The sequence below is a fragment of the Dermacentor variabilis genome, chromosome 3, assembly GCF_050947875.1.
Source record: "Dermacentor variabilis isolate Ectoservices chromosome 3, ASM5094787v1, whole genome shotgun sequence".
Classification (NCBI taxonomy): Eukaryota; Metazoa; Arthropoda; class Arachnida; order Ixodida; family Ixodidae; genus Dermacentor; species Dermacentor variabilis.
In genome coordinates, this window is record NC_134570.1 from 115,346,070 (window position 1) to 115,364,442 (window position 18,373).

An 18,373-nucleotide genomic window follows, 5' to 3' on the forward strand; every position below is an offset into this window, starting at 1 on the left:
GAAGTCTTGGATTGGCAAGCCGGTCGGGATGGATGCCCGTTGAACTGTTTTCCTTGGCATTACAGCATATTTTGACACATACAAAGTGCTCGAAGGAACAACCAATTATTTAATCCCCGACAATCATGAAAGCCATGTCAACATCAGTACCATCAACAAGGCCAAAGAAAGTGGCATCATTCTGCTGGCCTTTCCTCCACACTGTAGCCACCGCTTGCAGCCACTTGATGTATCCGTATGTCAACCATTCAAATCTCGTTACAACGCTGCTTGCAAGACTGGCTTATAAATAACCCAGGGAAGACGATCTCCATCTACAACGTTGGAGAACTAGTGGGATCCGCGTAATTATCAACGGTAACACAAAAGAACATAATCTCAGGGTTCCACAAAACGGGTATTTGGCCTTTCAATAGCGAGCCCTTCACTGTGGACGACTACATGATGTCATCCATCACTGACAGAGCCGAAGCTTCCCCTAGCGAACACGTCTCACCACAGGCAGCCACCGCAATGCGTGAACTGGATGGTTCAAGTCTTCTGGCGGACTTTTTGAACTCAGAGACAGACACTAACGAAGCTCGAAAAATCCTCAGTGGTGTCATGGCCACGGTCAGTGAAGCTACATCGACGTCGACTGCTTCTCCCAGCAGTCGCATTGTTGCAAGCGACCTTAGACCCTATCCTAAGGCTGCGTCGCGTAATACCGAGCAAAAAGGAAGGAAGAGAGGTACCACTATATGCTTACAGATACCCCATAGAAATGTGCTGTCGAGCAAGCAACTGCAGATATGTTTACACGGAAAGTTTGAAAAAAAGAGCGCCTAAAACAGCTAAGACTGCCGCCACCACCCGTCTGAAAAGAAAACGGCGTCTTCAAAAGGACCACAGCTCCTCGAGTGAAGAAACTGTCGCTGTTGCCTTTGACGAGTCCGACAGTGACATTTAAAGCGCCGATGATTAACGTCACGACATTTCTGAGGTCGAATAGACGAATGAAGCTTTTAAAGCGCCAAAAGGTGATTTTGTCCTTGTCAGGTTTTCTAAGAAAAATCTGTCGTCTAATACGCGGGTAATGCCGAGAGCAGCGAGAACTTGGACGTTAATGTCCGGTTCCTACGAAAGAAAGACGAGAGATCCCAGTTTTACTTTCCTCTTCAGGAGTACAGAGCAACTGTACCAATGACCGAGATTGTTATAAAGCTGCCAGTGCCGAATACTATCGGGGGAACAAAGTACCTGCAGTCTGCTTCAAGTTTGACGGGGAACTATCAGTTTATAATGTTCGTAAGCATGTAAGCACGGCATGTATTTTTTTTTTCGCTCCTACTGCTGAACCACGCGCGGCCTTGGCGCGGAATCGCTTTATTTAGTGAAAATGATTCCGAACGATCTTTACAAGCCTCCACCGAATCTGTGTCACGAGCAATTTCATAAAGAAAACGCAAGACGTCTTCTGCAATGGTGAAATGTTTATTTTGCTCTATATAAATGCTCGTTCCGGGCTTCTTGGGCATTCATCCAAAGTTGTGGCACCAGGTAAGCAGCAGTCGTTGCCATACGAAGCTCCACCGGATGCCATCAGCTGTAAAAATTTTAATTACAAGCATGTATCACTTTGGTATATTGACCTAACAAGAATATTGCGTGTAGAGGCGAAACATGCGTAAGTGGTGAATGAGTGGCATTACAGATAAATGAACTTTTACATACATTTCGTAGCAAATAGACACCTCCCAAACAATGCCGCAGAATCTGAAGAAAACATCCGATTTTCAAGCATCCCTTCCTTCCTGGGCATTATTTCCTGCACTTTAAGAGCACAAATACACGGGTGGCTGCGCGTTTCCAAAACAACTTTGCCTCAGTCGACGCGACGGTACGCCAAGTACACAGAGGTGGCTACAACATAGGCTCTCAGCCAGACCATGTTACACGCTCGTATGATGCCTTCTAGTCGCACTCAATACGGATTCCTGGGTGCAAAGCCTGTTTTTCGTCACTCAGAAGACAGAAATGTCAAGTTCCCGAGCTCCTCGCTGTTATCTTTTACACGTCCTGCCGGCACGCAGCACACTCCTTTGTTATCACTCTCGGCAATCGCTCGTCGCGTTTTCGACAAGCGTGAGTAGCGATATAAGGTATACGTTGTTTCAGGGCGATAAAAAGCGTCAGAAGCTTCTCCCACTACAATTCAGCACTCGCAAAACTAACTCACCACGGCCGGCTTGCTTTTTTGCTAACATTTTTACAACCCCAGGCGCGGTGAGCATGCCGCAAAAGTATCCGAAAAAGTTGCGGAATGAATTACAAAAATTTTCGGGGTCAGGGGGCGCGTCACGAACTTTCCCAGTAAGATTCAGTACACGCGAAACTAAGTGCGACACACAGCCGAGCTGGTCTTTGCTAACTGCGCCACTACGCCGAGCACGGCCCCTGTGCTTGAAAACTACCCCAAGAAGTAGCGAAATTAGTTACAATAACGTATGGGGTCACAGAAAGCGCCAAAATTTGTCCCAGTGAGATTGAGTACAAGCGAAACTGCGCCACACGGCCGAGGTGCTTTTCGTCACGAAGCCAGGTGCGGCTAGCGTGTCCAAAAACTGCCGAAATAAGTTGTAGTAATGCTTGGGCTCCATAGAAAGCGTCGCAAACATCTTTCAGTACGAGTAACTAACTGAAATCGCCTGCGCTTGGACGGCGAAGCTGTTTTCCGATAACTGCGTCACTATATAGGTTCAGCTTGGTGCGGCATGCCTAAATGTGCTTGAAGTGCGTCACAGACTGTCAAACAAAATTCCTCACCTTGCTGTAGTGCTGTAGTGAAGCGGTGCCATGTCGAAATGCAGACGGAACGCAAGAAAACGCCACGAGCCCAAAAAACGGGCTACATCCAAAACAGACGGGTCGCCGGGCACGCGAGCTTTGCCTGCGTTGCCAGCCTCGCTCGCTCCTGTGGCATGTCTGGCGCATGACGTATGCACGCGCATCTGGCGTACCTCTAGGTTGTTGCTAGGCAACGCAAGAAAAATAAGTCGCAAAGTATCAGTTCATTTACACGCAAAACTGTTAGTTTTAGTGGGAAAGAATAAAAAATATATAAAACGTTGTCTGTAAATTCATGTCACATTTTTTTTTCTGATGCTCGCGTCAACTAACGGACGGAGTTGAAACTAGGCGTGACGTGTTTCCTGTTGCCAGTTTTTGCCGAGTTTCCCCTCTCGTTGAATTTCTTGCTCTATGGTGTACCTATAATCTTGTAATTATTAGGTTCTCTGCGATTGTATCTTGATACGCAAATTATAGAAAGACCTTAGAATTCTTTATTTAGTGTCGTTTGCCCTTTGACGTCTTTGAAAAGAAAGTTTAGCCCATAATTACGTATTAGCTCTTCAAATTCCTTAACCTTACACAATTGTAAACCTGCCCGTAACAGAGCCCATGCGTAGGTATCGAAAGCGCATGAAACGAGCCAGCAGTCTGCATTTTCTTTAACTCAGCCTTCAGAGCGTTCTCATGGGAACTCCAGACCACACATGAGACTGGGCATACAAGCGTTTTAAGGCAATAAACGTCAGCACCCATTTAGCAGATTGCAGCTTTTTAATGCTGCAATCTGCTAATTGGCTCATTGGCTCATTGGCTCAAGCTATATTTCGCTCATTCTCGGCACATTGCGGAAGGTACGTCCCTGTCTCGCCTTGTTTGGAGAGAAATGAAATGCGAGACCGATGCCCAAATCGAACCTCTGCCATCGATCAGTGCAAACGAGTGCTCTAATCATTAGACCACGATCTCACGCCCGTTTCTCGCATTGCGAAGAGAGTCATTCAGATCTTCAAACACTCTACACGCGCATCCCATGCCACTTCGTCGTCTTTCTTTTGATAGCTCCCTCTTTCAGGCTCCGTGTTTGGCTGCAATATCGCCACGACCGGCCTACTTTGCCCAGTAATTTCCTTGCTGCAGCTTCGGCTACATAGCAACTGCGTGACGTTGTGTGGAATTCGTGCTCTGCCAAGGTAATCAATTTTGAATATTTTTCCCTGAAGTACTGATGCTATCGTCGATTTAACTTGAGCTGCATGAAACAGGCTTAAATGCATACGACGCATAAGACGTGGTCGCTGATGAATCACAATCGTTGTTTCTCTCGCTTACGTTCGTAGACTACATATGCACAACCCAACAATCGCCATGTCATCGGCTGCCGTAGAAGTCATGCCATCGCTGTCACATGATCGTCTACGTTATGGTTGTCCTCGCGCCGATGTTGTCACGCACATGTACACTCGTGACCCTCACGCACAACTGTACAATTTGCCGGAACACCCTGGTCCGCTTGGCACCGTTGTCAAGAACTCCATTCAACGCTAGATAACCAGGTATCTGCGAAACGCTTGACATAACGTAGATTCACACAGTGCGTGGGGTCCGCACATTTTAATTCTCAATGTACACGTTTTGATTCATCTTAGAGCAGACATTATGAATTTGTGCTTGTCATTGCAGTGGATGGTGACTATTAGGTATTTGAAACAATGTACACTCAGAAAGCATCACCTTTGATGTGGTGCATAAAGCAAAGTTAATTTATGATACCACATCATGCACCTTAAACTTTTGTAGTGCATTGTGGGCCCAATGGTGCCAAAAGTAATTACTAATTGTAGGAGTTGGTGAGCAAATGCAAGGGGGGCCTGGTAGCTTTCAACCGATATTTGTTGCTTGTAAGACTGTAGCTGTGGACAAAATTGACCAGTACATGTATGCAGTTGTTCAAATTGACAATACTTGTTGAGAAATTTTTGTTATTAGATCGGCATGTGTTAACGCGTACAAGATATCCCAAACTACAGCCTCATTTAGACATTGGGTGCATAATGAAGTCGTGGTTTCTGGCACGTAAAACCAATTTATTCAATTCAAAATTGGCATGACGTTCTGACATGGCTGTGAAACAACGTCCCGAGAAACAGTCGAAAAGTCACGGTTACTTAAACTGACCGTTCTTTGGATTTATTTCTGAACGACATTTACTAGGGAAATGACGAGTTCTAGTGGCTACTTCGAGGTCGGCACCCGTTTCACACTGACACGGAAAACAATAGGCGCTGCTAGCTGGTTTTCTTATTTTTTTTTGCTTTTTCTTTCGTACAGCGTTAAGATAGAGCTAATAGGACGAAGTAAGGTTTATGCAGGTCAGCAGCTCACTGTAACAATGAGCGAAGACTCTGGTCAGGATGCCTTGTTTTGGCAAAGCAGTAAAATGTGAAAAGTGTGTTCCTATTTCCTTTAACAGGGAAGGTGGGGGGGGGTGCGGAGTTAAGGTTTATTAAAGGTTAATGGTCATTAAGGGTTTATTAGTATGGTCATTCCGCGCCAAGTGTCCCAGACGTGTCTTCCGACTTTTGTCTTGCAGTAGCGAAGGTATAAAATTCAACAAGACTGTGAATGACGAAACTTACGTTTTATTGGGCGAACCTGCGCCTTCCTAAACAGGCTACACTCAGAGAACAAGGATAGCGGCGAACACATACGCGATCGTAAAAAATTTTATCAACCGGTCAATCGCACCGGCTTTTTAAGTGAATCGTCTAAGCTTCCAGAGTGATCGCTGGTGCCCATGTGTCTTCCAGAAAGTACTGTACAATTCGCGTCGTGCATACATGAAATCACATTACACAAGGCCCGGTGGCAACAGACAGCGGATAGATACATCGCTAACATTCGAGAAACTTTTGGTACATGCAGGCGCGTCCTTTGTAGATGGATAACATTTGTTAGATGGTGAAACGCGATCACCTGATAAAGATAAACAAGTACACGTGTCACTAACTTCGATAAATGATGGCTACATATTACATTGCTCAGTGTTCAGGAATTTTTTCCTAAAAATGTTTACTAGCAGAAAGATATTTTATAATAGGTACCGAGACTGGGCAATACAGTCAAGCCGTTAGGTGCTGAGAAATGTCGCGTTACACAACAAAGTGCAATCACCCATTGTATGATTCAAGACAGCTTGCGCTGCGCTTAGCGGTGAAGTGGCAATGTCCCAGTCAAGAGAAGAAGGAGAAGGGAAGGGAAAGAAGAAGAAGGTTGAAACAGTAAACAGTTGATCAGTCTTGGATCCTTTATTTTACATTCGGCACCACCCGACAGGATGTGGATAGAAGTACGAGTTCGTACTACCACAGTTGGACAACCGTACGTGCACGCAGTTATCACAGGAGATAGCGACGTCACCGACCCTGCTCCAGTTCATCGGAAGTAAGGCTTAAGTCGCCGAGGCGGATCTCGTAAGCCGAGGTATGTGGAAGACCAATATCAAATATCCGACTAAAAAAACAACTTCAGACAGTTATCAAGTTACAAGGCCTTTCGAAATGACAAAAGAATGATATTGCTGGGCTTATGAGCAGATGTTGGAAGAGATAGGCGTCACAAATTCAGCAGCATGGGCAATTGCTTGCTGTGCTAACAGAAACTCAGCGCGCTGTCAGTGGTCCGAAAGCTGAATTAGTGACCATGTTTGACGGGAAGTTCGCTTTGGCAACCACTTTGTTGAAGTTCTTTGAATACGCTTGCGAAAAGAACTGCTGGTTGACGTCACCGGATAAAGTGCAAAATGTGAGGTTGTTTCTTCTACACAATGCCAAGAAATGGTATGAGCTCTGTGTAACAGACCATCAGGGATCAGGCCCGGGATAATTGAAGAGGAAGTTTTATCTTGGATTCTGACCCAAACCCAATCGACCCATGGGACAAAAGTATATTTTCAAGCAACGCTCAAGTTCACTAATTGACTATTTCCACGAGAAGAGACGGATGTTACTATCAGCAGATCCTACTTTACCTGAGTGGTCCATTGTGGGGTTAATCATTCACACTGTCGCGAAGGACTGCCAAAGGCAACTGCAATAAGGTCGCCCAAGACAATTGAAGACCTGCTAGGGTGCCTTACCGGGGAACGTGTGCCATGAAGCCCCTAGGCCCGCTGCACTGCATAATTGGAACCGTTCCGCCAGAGTTCATCCGGCTAATACAGCCACATTGATGATAGCATCCACCAGAAGCGCAGAGACATCAAGCAACAGAGACATCAAGAAGACGAAAAAAAAAACGAATAAACCTGGGTGCACAACTCCACCCGAGTAACCAGAATGAGGCTGTCTACTTGATTTGATTGAACCTTTTTCAAACTGAAGCCCTTATTGACGGGCAAAAATAAGGGCTGTAGTCGAGACAGGAGCTTCAGTGAGTCTGATTCATAAAACCAAAGTGATGGCTGCTAACATACTACAAAGTAAGGTGGTAACGGTTAAGAGCTATGATGTATCATCGCGAAGTCATCACACCTGGACGAAAGTCAATATACATTGGGCTGGGGAGGGCTTCACAACAGAAGCGCTTGTTATGTGTGGTGTCGAATTCTTGCTTATACTGCTTGCTTATAATTATATACTGCTTATAATTCTTGCTTGTACCGACACGAATAAGCTAAGAATGAATATTTCTTGGAAAGATGAAGTGACTCTAGACTCCCTGGTTTCAAGTGTCGTGACACCGACTCAGATGAGGACTGCCAAATGCGCTAATGATATATGGACAATTTTTTCCAGAACACACATGCTGCTATACATATCCACCTGCAGCTTCGGTACCTGAAGTACCTTTCCAACTTCGTGACACGACCATTGTACGGAAGAGAGCTTACAGGATTTATCATAAAAATAAAACATGACTGAAACAATAGCTGCAGCAAATACTGAACGCTGGAATAATAAGACCCTCAACACATACCTTTTCTGTCTCCTATATCTATTGTCCCTAAAGCTCTTTCACTGCGACTGTGCACCGATTATAGGCAAATCAACACCCAAACGGAGCTGTGTCAATTCCTTATGCCTTTCATTGATGACATCACTAAAGATGCCAGAGGGTGGGAATGGTTCTCGCGAATTGATTTGTGCAAATGTTACTGGCAGGTACCCCTCCAGGAAAAATCGAAGGAGTACCCGGCATTTATAACGCCATTTGACATGTATGAATACAACCGCCTGCCATTCGGCTGGAACAACTGGGGCGGTTGGTTTCAGAGCATGATGAACGCTGTACATAAAGATTTCATAGGAGATTTCGGCAATGTTTATGTTTATGTGTGTGTTTATATTTATGTGGATGATAATGTTTATGTAGATGACATCATCATTTACTCTCGTACCGAGGAAGAGCACTGTTCTCACGACTCTCATGTACTAGAAGCATTGAGCAAATAACACTTAAGGATAAACAAGAAGAAATGTGGATTCTTTCAGAGAAAGGTTGTGTTCCTTGGCAGAGTCTTCGACAGCTTATCGAAGATCACAAAAGAAGAGTCTGTCCAACGAATAAACGAACTGCATAAGCCTCACAATGTTCACTCACTGCGAGTGTTCTTAGCAATGGCAGCACGTCTTATAGGGCGTTCGTTAAAACCTTTGCGGCGTTATCCAGCCATCTTAGAGGTCTCACTGAAGAGGAAGTTCCACTTATGTAGAGCGACGAGTGCGACCCTGCGTATGAACTTGTGCACGCAATATCTTCAGATCCAATCCTGATATTACTCGAATTCGCCAAACCCTTGGAGCTCTGCATTCACGCGTCCAATTATGGCACACGAGCATTCTTATGGCTACGAGATTCCAGCAAAGACCGAAGATACCAGTTAAATGTCATTGGCTATTTCCCCTACATCTTTTCAGAAGCGGAAGTAAACTAGACGACCACGAAAAGGAGACCTTAACAGCAGTGCTTGCGTTACGATACCTCGCGGGTTATTTGGAGGGCCGTCAGTTCATGCTTTTCACGGACAATCAGGCTTTCACATACCTTCTGAGCCTTAGACAAGCGATGGGAAGAGTGGCAAGATGGAGTAGTGATATTCAGCAGTTCACTTTTCATGTTTGCCAATTTTTTCATCAGAAATATCTTGAGAAATAACATTGAGTAAGATCGCTCAGAGTAATAGCTTTAAGTTTGCAAAGCAAAATCTGACATGTTCGAACGACACGTCCGGGACTCTTGACGTGAAATACCTCAGTATAGAAAACATGGCTCATAAGGCAATTCACCATGTCTTTCACATTGAGAGGCGTGATTGTACAATTTTGACGGCGTGGTGAGTGGTAACGCCACATTTTCAATTAAATGACATCCTTCGGGATATACAAATGGGCAGGTTGGTAATTTATGCTGCACCTCACAGCTCAATCAGAGGACAAAGAAAGATCTGAAAAGATCGATCCTATTGTTACATTGAATTCCGTGCTTTTAAGTACCATAACCACGATCTGGTTGAGAGGCACGCTGTAGTGGGAGACTCCAGAATAACTTTTGACCACCGTAGGTTCTTTAAGGTGCACGTAAATCTAAATACACAGGCTTTTCTTTATTTTCTCCCATGAAAATGTGGCACTAGCAGCCGGGATCGGTCTAGCTCAGCAGCACAGCACCTTAGCCACACAGGTAATGCGGCTGGTACACGACGTGCTTCGCATTGTCTTGTCTTCAACCATCATTTCTTCGCGTTAACACAACCTTCCGCTTATTTCGCCAAACTATGAAGTGTCTTATATCGATATCATATCAGAAGCGAGCCGCTGTCGCAACGAAAGAGCGACACTTTCGACTTGGTATAATTACGTCCTCAACAACACAAAGTCAAATACCATTGCACATAGAGAAGAGTCTAGAATTTCTGCGATTTAAGATGACTCAAGGTCGACGGACTATCACTCTGCTGCATTCGGCTGCAAAAATAACTTTAGGAAGCAAGCGTCAAGTGCAGCTTCAGCCGCGGCGACTTCGTCTGCACCGCCGCTGCGATTGTATTGTATTGTATTGTATTGTATTGTATTGTATTGTACTGCTTTGATTGCCATCATAAACAGAAAGGACTTGATGTCATCGCGTGTATGTTCGGAAGGTTTTGTACCCAGTGAGCGGTAGGCGATGAACTCAAACTGGGCATCCGTGATGAAAGGGATATGAAAGAATGATGGGTATCCGAGTTGGTCAACCATTGCGAATGGATGAAGCTAACTATTTCTTTGTGCAAGCACATTAAAGTTATTCTGTTCAAACGTGTTATAAGATTATCATGCTTAGCAACCAACGTTCTGGCCGAAGTTGACCAGGGACGTATTATGAAAACTGTACCGGCGTCTTGAGAAATGAAGGTAGGATCTTTTCCATTCTGTAACCACAGCTTTGCCTACGGTGTGCCGGTCGGCTCTAATTCATGTGGGATTTCCCATGAGGCCGAATTTTGCCCGCCAGCTGTCGACGCTGCTCATCGCACCTTCTATTACTGCAGAAAATAAAGTTGATCTTGCAAAGAGTAGTTTGTTTGTTTTTGAGCTCTCCAGTAGGCGAGCTGCCCTTTAACGCACCGGCACTATTCAAGATCTAAGGGTGCGTATAACCTCTCAACGCGTCTGATTGATCGCGGCATATTCGCAGCCGCCATCATGCGCCCATTTTGTCCACGTTAACAGCCCCTTCGATTGAGTTATTTAATTCTTCTTTAATTTGTAAAGCCTCATGCCCGGGTGCCAGATAAACATTGTTTAAAAAATCTTACCACGAAAATTTTAGGGCCACAAAAGCTAGAAAAACGTGCTTCCTCGGATATTCACAGTTATTCGGATTGCGATGTACGCTGGTGCGGCACACCGCATGACACATGGAGACAACTCTGATTGTTATCTCCTGACTGATACCTTAATAGAATTCAAGGCTATAGATACAAGAATAATTCGTTACATGTATACGTTACGTATCGACAATGTTCAAACTTGACTCGCTTCCTATATCAATCGCGGATACAGCTGCGGGAGTGCCACTAGGCCTGTCGCCGTTCTATATTGCGGCTGTACCGAAGTTAAAAGCTTAGTGACGACACGCTAAGAAGTTTTACAGTCCAAACAACTTGTTGACAACTCTCGGGAAAGCGCGAAATCTTGCCACTCGTAGTCATAAGCACGTTTGCCGTGCACACTCCAGCGCGATGCCACATACTAGCATGACGCCGCAGGAAAGACGGCGCTGCTATCGCAAAATGGCGGCGCCCTCAACAAACGGTCTATATTTTGGAGGTGCCGGCACGAGGTAGGGTGGTGTAGTATTAAAGTAATGTACGATTTCATGATGGGGGGGGGGGGGGTGCAGCAAATGTATACAGCCTAAACAGCTTCGCTGGTAATCTGTTCCCATCAGATTATTGCCGGCCCACGAATTTTGTTATAAGAAAGTATTATATGCCCCATTACGCAAAAATTCGTTGGCGTCGGCACTATTGGCTACTGTGCTGTAAAGATAGCTAGGATTGCAGTGAAATTTCCCCAGGGAGGTTCCTGTAAACAAAGTGACAAAATAGCTTTGAAAATAAAATTTGTTACATTTCACTCTGTGTAGGAATAGAACCCATGCCCCGGGGGTGCGAGACGAGCATTCTGCCCCAGCATCAAGGCGGCTTCATGGTTCCGGCTGAAAGTGTGCGTAGAGTGTGCGCTATTGTACACGACAAGTCATAGTCATCTGGCTGAATAAAAGTGTGGCCTAGTGCGTGCCTCATTGGGCACTTGATACTTAAGCCACTGTGGAGAAGATGGTGCCACGTCATCAGCGTATAAAGTGAGCGCGTTCATGACGTTCCGAAGCCTAGAAACGGCATAATGGTTTCGAATTTTCACACGTAAGCCGTCATCAGTGTCTGGGCCGAATTTTATCTACTAAGTAAAGCTTTGAGTTCATTTTGGGCTTCCCTGCATAAAGCATAACAATAACATCGGAGCAATGACAAGCCTCGAATACGGGCTTCGCGTTAGCAAAGCTCCTAATTTTATAACTGCGAGTCGACCTAGTTGGAACGGATGCATCTTAAATCTTTTTGTGCGCAAACAAACAGAGACAAAGAATAGAAGCAACACTGGTCTCAATAAGCGCTCGTCCTTGTGTTGCTCCTATTCTTCGTCCCTGTTTGTTTGCGCACAAAAAGGTTTAGGATGTTCCTAATTTCGGGGAACTAGGCTTAGTGCTAGGAATCGGAATGCCGTCTGTGAGTATTTCTGTGCTTTTTCATACGGCGTTCCTTTATAAATATTTTATTATGCGGCCAACCGTGTAGACAATGTGCTTATTAGCGAGTTCCTAGGGGATTCAAAGGGCGCATTCCTTGATTCATATTTTTAAACAGCTTTCACATGTTCAATTGCACAGTATTGCAGTCAACTGTGAATGTTACAAATAAAAAAAAAGCATTGGAAACATCTTTACTATACGTTCGATGTAGTCACGGAAGTTCTAGTGCGTGGTATTCTTCACATAAACTGGTGACGCGATCTTTTTTTTTTCTTTCTATCCTATTCAAGTCGAAGTAGTAGAGGTGACTGACTGCGACTTGTGCCCAAGGACGGCCGTTTTTATTGCGACAGCAATTAAAATGAACAGTGGAGGTGCATTTCTGCTGTCTTAGTGCTGTCCTGCTATTGACGGCGCATCCGTGCCGCCCGCATGTGGGGAATTAGAAGGCGATCGGAACAGCGAGATCCATATCTTGTGTTTGGTTGCAACGTGGTAGGTCTGCAGCTCGCGTCCGGTCGTGGTTTCAAAAACAATGAAGCCAAGTTCAGCCACCCTTATCCGTTCAATGGTCTCAGTAGTGGAGCCGGGGCTGCGTTCTGTCTGGTTGCTGGCGTCCGTGTTATCAGCGCACTAGCGTTCCTACTATGTAGCTGCGTTCATGCAACACCGCGACGCGCACAATGGCCTGATCGAAACGGACGGTGCACTGCTAGTCCAGTTATGGTCTTTAAGAGCACGCTTTAGCTCGGGCCTAATTCCAACGCGGCCTATTCAAATGCATGTAAAACGCAAAAACGCATTTCTGGGGTAACCCTTCACTGATTTTAAAGAAATTTATTGCATTTGAGAGAAAAATTCAATTATAGTGACTGTTAGAAGGGGAATTTCGAGCTAGGGCCTGAATTTCGCGAAAAGAACTTTCAGAAATTCACAAGTTCTAAAAACGTAGACGCACGATGTTTATGAGTAAATAACTCTGCATCAAGAACTGATGTAGCGGTTCTGTAAAAAGCATCCATTTCATCATTCAAAGCAGACAAATGGGATATGTCAATATATATCTTACGTGAATTCGTTACGTTGTTTGCAAAGGTACAGAAAAAGGTGTATTTGCATATTACCAAATTTTCCTACATTCATGCGTAACATATCAATTTTGTGCGCTTTAGATGTCCTATCAGATGAAATTCACAGAATTGTGACATGATTTTTCCTTGCTGAGTTACAGGGTTGTAAACTTGTTAGTTTTGGTTTGGGAAAATTTTCGATGTTTGCCAATTTTGTATAAAACATTGACGACCTAAATCAAGAATTATAAACCAGCAGTCACTAGATTTTAAGTTCTGCTTTTAAATGCAACAAACCTCATCATATTTGGTACCGTGGTTGGCGATAAAAACGAATTCACCTTTTACATGCATTAGGTAGGAGCACCCGACCAAAAGCTCCCTCTTAAGGTGAAAGCCTTCCGTGTCTGCTTGATCATCGAAACGACTTTCAAAGTCCTCGAGCAAAAACGGGTACATTACAGGAAAGATACAAAAGCTATCACCAATAATGGCTCATACTCCCGTAAGTAACAAGATGGATGATAAAGCGAATTAAATGGATGACTAAGCCAATTAGGATGGATGACCAAGCGAAGTAAGGGATGTCTCAGGCGAGTTCAAGGCAACAGAGTTAAGACTAATGAATAGGCGATTTAAAAGGATGACTAAGCGAATAAGACTAATCGAATTAAGAGTATGACTCATCGAATTAAGAGTGATGACTAAGCGAAGTAGACTAAGCGAATTAAGGGAGATGACTAAGCGAAGTACTGTAAGCGATTTAAGGGGGATGTGTTCGTCATGTGTTCATGTGTGTTCGTCATGTGTTCATGTGTTCGTCATGTGTTCGCAACTAACGCACTGGTACTTGGGTTTTCGCTTCGTCTTAGTGATAACGTAAGAGACCATGTGAATTTTCCTGTTCCGTCTCTGTGCAGCAGGAGAGTGCGACGCCTGCAATGCGTCCGCCGCGCTCTTTTTTACAACAGGATTATGATGTGCCCAATATCGGCCCAGACGCCGTCTCGGCTGCACAGCAGCAGTGGCCTGTCAAGCCGTGATGCGACAAGATGTCGCCCGGCGTATTCTCAGGAAATCATCTGAGGAGCTTCATCGGAACAATAAACCTTGCTATTAAGATGTCTTTCTTCTAAAAAAATACGCCTGCTTGCCTTGTTATATCTGTCCAGGCTTCAAGGCGTGATAGCCTCGTTATAGCTATTGAGGCTTTCAATGCTTAAAGTGGGAATTTCTGTTAGAAGTTTCTGACATCTTTTAAGAGGGGGCCCACTTTTGGTTCCCGAGGGCGTTTTGGCCAATTTTTATTCCAAAGCTCATCTCATTTGCCAGAGGAATATACATCGTCATTGTCAGTTTCTGCTTTCTCCATTTGCACTTTGTTTTAGAACCACGCGTAGAAGCGTTTTATTGACAAAAATGTTCATAAAATACGCATGGTATTTTTATTTACCTAAGTTTACGCTACTAGTGGTCGTTGTTTATTAGATAAAGGTGATTGGATGTCGTCGTGATTTTTGTCGTCGTCAAGGAAGAAACTAGCAAACGAGCTATCTTGATGTGACTGTTATTTTCTATGTACGCCCACAACTACCTGGAAAGGTTTCTTAACTAGTAATAAATGTTATGCCAAAATACAGACAAAGCACTATCATATCTGCTTTGACAACTTGGAAACCTTTTAAGAAGCTGTAGGCTCAGGTGCTTCTATCCAAATAGATGTAAAAGAATAATTAGTTTTTCTCGGCAGCCACAGCACCAAATTTTAACGAGGTTTGTTGCATTTAAAAGAAAAACTTAAAGTCTAGTGACTATTGGTCTGAACTTTTTGATTAAGGTGATCAACTTTTTCATCAAGAAGTGGTAAAAATGGAAAATATTCAGGTACGAAAGCTATGAAGTTTACAACTCTAACTCTGCAATGAAAAGTGATATCACAGTTCTGTGAATGCATCTAATAGTACATCTAAAGCGGGCAAAATTGATATTTAATTAGTTTTTATTTATTTAAGATACTTTCAAGGCCCGAAGGCATTACAGAAAGGAATGGATGAACATTAAAAAAATTGTGGAAGATACAAAGACATATTCAACGTGGCTTTTCATGAATGCTGGTTTTGAAAGTGTCGGTCACATATGTCGACTATATGTGACCATATATACATATATATATATATATATATATATACATAGATACGTCACGCATGTTTCTAAAAAAATTTGTAATATGGACATGCAACTTTTGCAGAACCCTTGTACACAACATAATGATTCCACATAAGATACAAATTGGCATATCGAGTTTGCCCGCTGTAAACTGCAAAAAGATGCCCTTTACAGAATCGCGATAACTGCTTTTGACACAGAGTTATTATTTCGTAAACTCGGTTCTTCCATTTTTTTTTACCTTCCGAAATTTTGAAAATTCTTGTAACAATATTAAAGGCCGACATCGAAATTCCGCTACCATCAGTCGCTTGAATTCAAGTTTCTCTCTCAGATACAACAAATTTCATTAAAATCGGTCCAGGTGTTATCTCAGAAAAACGTTTTCGCGTTTTATATGTATTTGTATAGACCACGTCGGAGTTGGTTCCGAGCTAAAGCTTCCTCTTAACAGCGGAGATGTGTAAGCTTTAGTTCCGCGGTCGAGCGTTATCAGATAACTCAGCCAAACGAAGACTGAGCGGCGACCAAAACCCTAGAGGAACCTCCGTCCGCAGTGCGGGACATATTAGAGAATCAGAGGAGGGAGAAACGGACCTCAGGCCCTCCGCACGCCAAACTAAATTGAAGACAAGCCCAAAACTTGCGTCGCTTACTAACCAGTTCATACCCACACCTAAACCCCTTACACAACAAGCACTCGCCATATTACACGGACACCTACCCGTGGTGCGGCGCAAAACCCACGCTGGCCCACATAACGTGGGAATGCACGGCTCGGCCAAGCAACGTCAACTCACTTTTTCCAAGGGTCACGGACTTCGTACGGCCGTGGGTGGCACTGCTCGCAAGCGAGGACCGGGGAAGCCAGCTGCCCCTCCTGGACCAAGCTCATCGAGCCGAAAGAGCCGGTGAAGCCCTGGACTGAGGGCCCCACCCAAACCTGCCATAACTCTGAAGAACTGCTCAATAAAGTTCCTTTTTTTCCCTCAGCGCAGCTTTGCGTCGCCTCGCGTTGCCTAGAAACCACCTGCGGGAGCACCCCGCCACGTGACCTCCTCGCACCCAATGCGCGTAGGGTGGAATCGTGACGTCACAGGCGAGTAAAAGCTCGGCCCAGCGTAGAGGCACACCGAGGGCCCGAGCACTCTCAAGTTCACCAAACGGCCACAGAGGGCGAAAAAATCGACCGCGCGGCGCTGCTACAAAACAGGCATAGTACACAAATTAAGAAGGTTTCCCCGTGAGCACAATATTTTCCGCTAGAGGCGCCGTAGTAAGCGCGATTTTAACCTACAAACTTTCTCCCATGCTAATCGAAGCAATTTTATTACATGATAAAGAGTAATATTATTACTCCTAATGATACACTGTACCCTTTAGTACTTGCTGTACTTTTTTAGCATTTAAATGGAAAATACCACTCAGCATCATTGACCACGCACGTGGCCTCGGGCCTGGATTTTAATTTTTACCGGTACGTTCGCGTGCACGGCAGGTACGGATTCATTGGTTCGTATGTTAAGCTGGTTGGTTATTCTGTGCTGAAACCAGTTTATTGCGCTTCGATAGCACGCTTCGTTTAACTTGGGCTGCAGTGATTGGTTTGCGAGGGGTGATGTAAGCCCGAAAGCTGGGTTTCGGTCGTGGGCCATGCGGAACACGTCAGAATCGAAACGGGAGCCGGATTCTGCTGCGACTGGTAACGGCAATAACGGTGAGTCGTTTAACATCGCTCCCTCAATCGTTATGCAATGCTAGTTGCGTTAACATAAAGTCGGAGACAAGTTAACGAACTAGATCCTGCATTACATATGGGCAGTCATGACCCTCGTTGCTGTTTCCTAAACAAACCTTTAGTTGTGAGGCCATCGTTATATGCAAACAATCACGAAAAAAGAGAGAACGATATCGGAACGTGCGTCACATTTTTCATCTCATTGTATCCGTATCCATGGGTGAATAAGTAGCCTCCTCAATATATACTTTTTTTCGAGTGCGCCTGCAGCTTCTTTCGCCCGCACAATTGAGTAACGCTTTGGTAAATTGAAGTGAAAGTACAGAATTTAATGTATTACAGATTTGCATGCGTGATAATTCGCCCATATTTCTTACCTGTTGGTTCCAAAAGCTGTTGCTGTTCAGTTTGGTTTATCTGAGAGCAATTATTTTTGCAGAAGTGAAGCGGGGCATGACGTTTGTGTAGAGAATAATGCATCATTACCAGCTTCACGCATTCGTCTTTCGCGCATTTGCTTGTGAAACCAGCAGTGGGATCTCTTCTAGGGCATAAATGAGCACAGAAATGTTCCAATTTGTGATTCTAATAATACTCAAGCTATTGACACGCATTTTAGTCAGGCAGACATTAATTTTATAGACAGTAGCAATAGTTATTTAATTAACATGCTTCTTAAGCACCCTCGAACAAACAGAGTACATCTTCATGTTTTCTGCAGTAACAAACCATTACCCTATATATGTCACACCTTTTTGCATTTCATATTGCAAAATTGTGTTTATTTTTCAAATTTCTGATGCAGTCAAATTGCTTGTTCCGACCATGCAGTAAAGAGGACGGCACCAGTGTAAAGCAATACATTCCACGCACTAAAGAGAGGTTACTGCCTACTGCAACAAGGACTTTGTTTGGACTTTTCTTGCTACTACAAGATAAACAGCACCGGGTTCAGAAATAAATATGCTTGATATATGCTGTATTGGCTTGCTCGTCTTGAGATACATGTCATTTGTTTGTAGTAGATGATATCATTGTTTGTTCATATTCAAGGTTCAGCATGATTGGTTAAAACATAAAATAACACACTACATGAGTTTGGCTAATGTGTACTGTATCTCATATGTTACTGTTCTCCTCCAACAGAGTCTACACCAAGCACATCTTGGTCCTCATCACAGGAGCCCCAATGTACAACAACAGGAAGGAGCTGGAGCCGAATTCGCAAGTCTTTCGCACAACGTACAAGGACGATCCAAAAGTATTAAGATGA

General features: G+C 44.1%; 1 pseudogene; it reads left to right on the top strand.

Annotated features, from left to right (window-relative positions):
- Positions 1 to 32: 32 nt before the first annotated feature.
- Positions 33 to 18,373, top strand: LOC142574696 (uncharacterized; annotated as a pseudogene).